This window comes from Cyanistes caeruleus, chromosome 3 (assembly GCF_971803275.1).
Source record: "Cyanistes caeruleus chromosome 3, bCyaCae1.hap1.1, whole genome shotgun sequence".
Classification (NCBI taxonomy): Eukaryota; Metazoa; Chordata; class Aves; order Passeriformes; family Paridae; genus Cyanistes; species Cyanistes caeruleus.
The window spans coordinates 1,826,794-1,832,416 of NC_141703.1; the positions used below are offsets into that span (position 1 = coordinate 1,826,794).

At 54.2% G+C, this 5,623-nt stretch overlaps 1 long non-coding RNA gene across 1 annotated transcript; it reads left to right on the plus strand.

The window, feature by feature from the left end:
• The first annotated feature begins 526 nt into the window (after positions 1-526).
• Positions 527-4,847, plus strand: LOC147653874 (uncharacterized). Its single transcript, XR_015285327.1, has 4 exons — positions 527-684; positions 928-1,114; positions 1,898-2,116; positions 2,907-4,847. It is a non-coding gene; the product is annotated as an uncharacterized LOC147653874 (long non-coding RNA).
• Positions 4,848-5,623: the final 776 nt, after the last annotated feature.

Below are 5,623 nucleotides of genomic sequence, written 5' to 3' on the forward strand. Positions count from 1 at the left end.
TCAGCCCCCGGTGAGGAATCAGCCCAGAGCCCACCCCGTGCCCACCTTTGTCTCCTCGCTGCTTTAGGAGCAGCAGCAGCCACACCAAACCCACCCTGCTCCAGGGGACAGCCACGGGCACCGGGCTGTGCCACCCTGGCACAATCCCCGCTCGGCATTTGCTCTCTTTGCTGCCCCAACCCCTCACCCCGAAGCTCTCCTGGGGTTCCTGTGGGGTGGTGACACATTCCCACATCCCTGGATGTGGGAGACGTCAGGAGACGCGAGTGGCAGCGATGCTCGGCGCTGGCTGCGAGCATTTCCATGGCAATGCCGTTGTTTGTCTGGAGCTCTGCGTGTGCCAGGCGCTCCGGGAAGAGGGAACAAGACAAAGCCCAGATGATTTGTGGATGGGTGACCCGGGGCTGCAGCCTGTGGAGGGACCTGTGCCGTCATTCCCAGGCAGGTGTGGGCACACGTGTGGGCTTCGGGAACAGGGAGAGCTCCTGGAGGAGGCCACAAAGATGGGGAAGGGCCTGGAAGAGCCGAACAAGGAGCAGCTGAGGGATCTTGGATTGTTCAGCTGGAGCAGAAAGGGCTGAGAGAGACCCATCAGGGGCTGTGGCTCCTCCTGAGGGCCAGCTCTGATCTCTGCTCCTGGGACAGCAGCAGGGAGCGGCTGCAGCTGGCCCAGCAGGGATTTAGGTTGGCTTTTAGGGCAAGGCTCTTCTTTCCCCACAGGCTGCTGGCACTGCCCAGGCTCCCCAGGGAATGGGCATGGCCCTGAGGCTGCCAGAGCTCCAGGAGCATCCAGGGATGCCCAGGCTGGGCTTGTTGGGGGGCCTGGGCAGGGCCAGGGTGGGATTGATGATCCTGTGGGTCCCTTCCCCTCAGGAATTCCATCATTTTGTGTTCATGGAGGAGTTCTGGGCCTTATTTCCTTTTCAGGACCAATCAATGGTGGCACTGCAAGCAGAGATGGGTGAGCAGCACAGCCCAGGAGCCACCACAGCTTTGGTGGCAGCATCAGTGTCACCTGTGGGACTGCAACACCACCGGAATTTTGTTTTTTGGTGGCTTTAACTGGGGTGGAGCCGTGTTCCACCTGCTGCAAGGTGTGGGCAGAACGCTGCAGGTGAGTGTGGGCTGGGGATGAGCAACAGCAAGGGAGAAAACAAATCAGAATTTCATTTCCTGCAAGAAGCAGCAGCTCTGCCCTGTTTGGTGATGGGTTCTGACAGTCACACTGGAAACAGCAGGAAAATCACCCCTGGAAATCCACAGGAAGCAACAAATGCCCTTTAGCAGAGGGGTAAGGCAAAATTTGCCTTTTTAAGCTTCCATTCCTGAGCTCATCACATGAAATCTGAACACTGACCAGTGTGAAAATTCCAAAGAAACTGGAGTTGCTTGAAGTTTGCTTTCTTTCCTGTCTTTCTTTAAAAAAAAAGAGAAAAAAAAAGAAAAAAGGGCTTTTACCACTTTGTAGCCCTACCAAAATAAATAATTAACAATAATGAAGTTGTTCCATATCACATAAGCAATGGCCCCAGGCCTCACTTTTTGGTAGATGATTTATATCTATCGTTTCCTTTGGCAGGGAAAGAAACAGCTCGGGCTCTATCTCGAGATAAAATTATAAACACAAATATCACACAGCAAAGGCCACTCCAAGCTTTTGAGCCTCAATCCCAGTTTGTTTTATTTTTTCCATAATGTCACCTCGCCCAGGGGAAGCTGTTCCAGTTTCAGCAGATTCCCTTTGATTTCTCAAATTTAGTGGGCAACACACAATGGTTGAAGCCTGAGAGAATCCAAATTGGAGCTTTTTATGTCGTGGCACATCCAAAGATCCCTCCACAGACGATCCTGGAACAGCTCAGCTCTCCAGAAAATCCTGTTTTCTCTTTGTCCCCAGCCCAGCTCCAGCTGTTCTCCCCCCTGGAGAATGATCCATGAGTTTCTCGCTCTCCAGGACCCAGGAATGGGACAGGAGGACCAATATTTATAATTATGCAACTTGGCAGCACCTGCTCTGAGAGTGGTGTTTGGCAATGAGGAGAAGGTGAAAACCCCGTTGTTCAGCGGAATTTTCCTCCATGTATTTGTTGGATCTGCAGAGGTTGAGATCCTGGAGGTGAGCTGGAAAAGGGGCAATAAAATCTGACAGGCCTGGAGGTCAAAGGAACTCTGAGATGGATCAGGGCAAGGGAGGGGATTTTACCCTGGGAGATCCCAGCCCCAGCCCTGGGGCCAGCACAGGAAACCTTGGAGCTGCTGGAGAGAGTCCGGAGGAGCCACGGAGCTGCTCCTGGAGCCCTCTGGAGCCAGGCTGGGAGAGCTGGGGGTGCTCAGCTGGAGAGGAGAAGCTCCAGGGAGAGCTCAGAGCCCCTTTGCAGGGCCTGAAGGAGCCCCAGGAGAGCTGGAGAGAGACAATTGCCAAGGGCTGCAGGGCTAGGAGCCAGGGAATGGCTGCCAGGGGCAGAGGGCAGGGCTGGATCTTGGGATCTTGGGCAGGAATTGTTCCCTGGCAGGGTGGGCAGGGGCTGGGATGGAATTGCCAGAGCAGCTGGGGCTGCCCCTGGATCCCTGGCAGTGCCCAAGGCCAGGCTGGACATTGGGAGCAGCTGGGACAGTGGGAGGTGTCCCTGCCATGGCAGGGCTGGCACTGGGTGGGATTTGAGGTCCTTTCCAACCCAGACCACTCTGGGATTCTGTGCTGTGCCACCTGGGAGAGGGGAGAGAGCTGAAGCCCAGGGTTGGAGAAGCAGGTGGAAAGGCAGGGTTAAAGAATGGAGCTCCCTGCTCTCCCCTGTTTGCTGAACTTAACGTGGTCCTGGAAGGAGGAACCTTTCTCTGGCAGAGGCCTTAGGGGCCATTTCCATCCCAAGCTTCCAAAGTGCTAAAATTTAATGGTGTTTTTATAGGATCAGGGAATCCCAGACCCGTTTGGGTTGGAAAGGACCTCAAAATTCATCTCATCCCACCATGGCAAGGACACCTCCCACTGTCCCAGCTGCTCCCAGTGTCCAGCCTGGCCTTGGGCACTGCCAGGGATCCAGGGGCAGCCCCAGCTGCTCCTTCCAGGGGGCACCACATCTGTGCCCAGCCCAAAGCAGCAGCTGAAAGGAAAAAGGGCTGTGGAAAGAGAAAACGGACCTGGAAGATGCTGCTGAGTTCTGTGAGGGCTTTTCAACAAACAAGCAAATGTGATAATGGCAGAAAATGAGAGGCTTTTCCTGGCTGGATATGGATGAGAGATTTCAAAGGGAGAAATTCTGCTCTCAGGATACACTCACAGTATTTTCATAAGGATTTGTCCTTCAGAGATGGATTATACAACTTTTCTTATTACAGGAATGGGAAGATTAAAGATCCCTAACGCTCTGTACCTAAGAGTTGTCGTAATAAATGTGCCAGGAATCTGGGGAGATTTCCAAAATGCATTTTAATCCATAGTAGGCTGGATGTTGTGCACTGTAAGCAATTTTCATTGTTAGATGGAAGTAAATATAAATTACTGAAGAATCTGAAAATCCTGTTCCACCCAGCAGCTCACAGAGCATTTCAATCCTCTGTACACAGGCATTTGGAAGGGAGGAAGGCAAAAAAGCTGTGACAAACCACCACTTAATGACACATTTGCCAAATGGAGCTGGTGGTTTGCATGCACAAAAGCTCTTCCTGCACCTCCTGAAGTGCACAAACAGCTTTTCACTATGCAAACCACCTCTGCAGGATGTCCACACCTCTATCCAGGATGGTGCAAGGGCAGGGAGAGATGGAAAATTCACATTTGCAATCGAAAAGGCCAAGCTGAGGTCTCTTTCAAAGTTAGTTTGCAGCTCCTCATTTAAATACATATTTTATATTTATATTTTTATAGATTTAAATGCATTAAAGAGAAACCATTGGGAGCTAATCTCTCTCCCCTGCCCCAAATCCTTATTTCAGGCTCTCCCAACTGTGTTAGATGTGAAAGGTCTGAGCAGGGAGCGTTATCAGAGCGAGTGCAGTGCCCAGGGGATGAGTCATGGAGCAGATCCCATTCCTGCCTGTGGACAGAGCACTTGGAACACAAAAGGCTGGGAGGAGGAGGAGGAGGGACAGCACTGCAGCAGCCCCCAGCTCCTGGGAGGCTGGAGGTGGAGCTGGCGGGTGAGAACTGCAGGAATTGTTTCCATCACATGGTTAATGACTCAGCAGCCTTAGCCCAAAATATTTATTTTTTCTCCTCTCCACCAGCTAAAGAATGGGGGCACTGGGAGAGGGGAGGGAGGCTGGGGCTTTGCTGGGTGAGCATCACACGGATTTTCCACTCTGGATTTGCCATCTCTCCAGGCTTGGAACACCTGGGCTGCCACAGAGAGATTCCAGCTGGATTCCGTGCCCAGAACTGTCTGGAGTTTTGGGCACCTCAACATAAAACAGGTCTAAAGCTCTTGGGGAGTGTCCAAAGGAGGGACAGGAGGATGGAGAAGGGGCTGGTTTGGACAATGAGGGATGCACAGGGATTGCTCAGATGTCTGTGCAGGGCCAGGGTTCAGATCAGTGATCCCTGTGGGTCCTTCCAGCTCAGGAGATTCCAGGATTCCAAGCTTGGATCGAGGCCTTCAGTCAATAAATGCACCCTCCTCTTCCCCAGCACAAGGAATTTGAACCCCCAGGAGCTGTCCTGGAACCCCAGCAGCGATGAGGGTGCAAAGCAAGCCCTGACCACTGCATCCAACATTCCCAAGCTCTGCCTTTTCCAGCCCTGGGAGCTGCCAGGAGAGGAGGAATGGCCGGGAGGGGAGTGGGAGGAAGCCTCATCCTCTCAGGCCATGCTGAGGCTGCTGCTGAGCTTGCTGTTTCTCCTGCTCCCACAAGAAGAAGTGAGAGGATTTGGAGTTTTACTTTAAGCTGAGCTCAAGCACAGCCAGGGCTGGCTCGTGTACAGCCCCTGGACACTCTGCCCCTCCCTGGTGTGGGTTATGTCACCGTGGCCCCAAATCCCTCCACTCCCAGCCCGGCTTCCACACAGAACTTCTGCAGGGCGCTCACCTCCCGTATTTTCCTGCTGTTGGAGAAGTGTTAATGTGGAGTTTGGTGCCAGTCTGGCCCTCTGGCTTCTGTCCCCAGCATTCCTAAAGACACCCACAGCCCTGAACAGCAGCTTGCTGAAGCCTCCCACCGGCCACATGGCACAAGAGCTCCGGGCTGGAAGGTCACGTATTCCTTCCCTCGTGTTCCTTCCCAATTTGGGGAAGCCCTGCCCTGTGAAGACACTCAGCTGCCTGCACTGTCCCTCCAGGGATGGGCACTGCAAAGCTCCCTGGGCAGCCCCTGCCAAGGCCTGAGCTCCCTTTCCATGGGCAAATTCCTGCTGCTGCCCACCCTGAGCCTCCCCTGGCCCAGCCTGAGGCCTGAGCTCTCCTCCTGTCCCTGTTCCCTGGCAGCAGAGCCCGACCCCCCCGGCTGTCCCCTCCTGCCAGGGACTTGTGCAGAGCCACAAGGGCCCCCTGAGCCTCCTTTGCTCCAGGCTCAGCCCCTTTCCCAGCTCCCTCAGCCCTTCCTGGGGCTCCAGCCCCTTCCCAGCTCCGTTCCCTGCCCTGGACACGCTCCAGCCCCTCCAGGGCTCTCCTGCACCAGCCACAACTGGAGC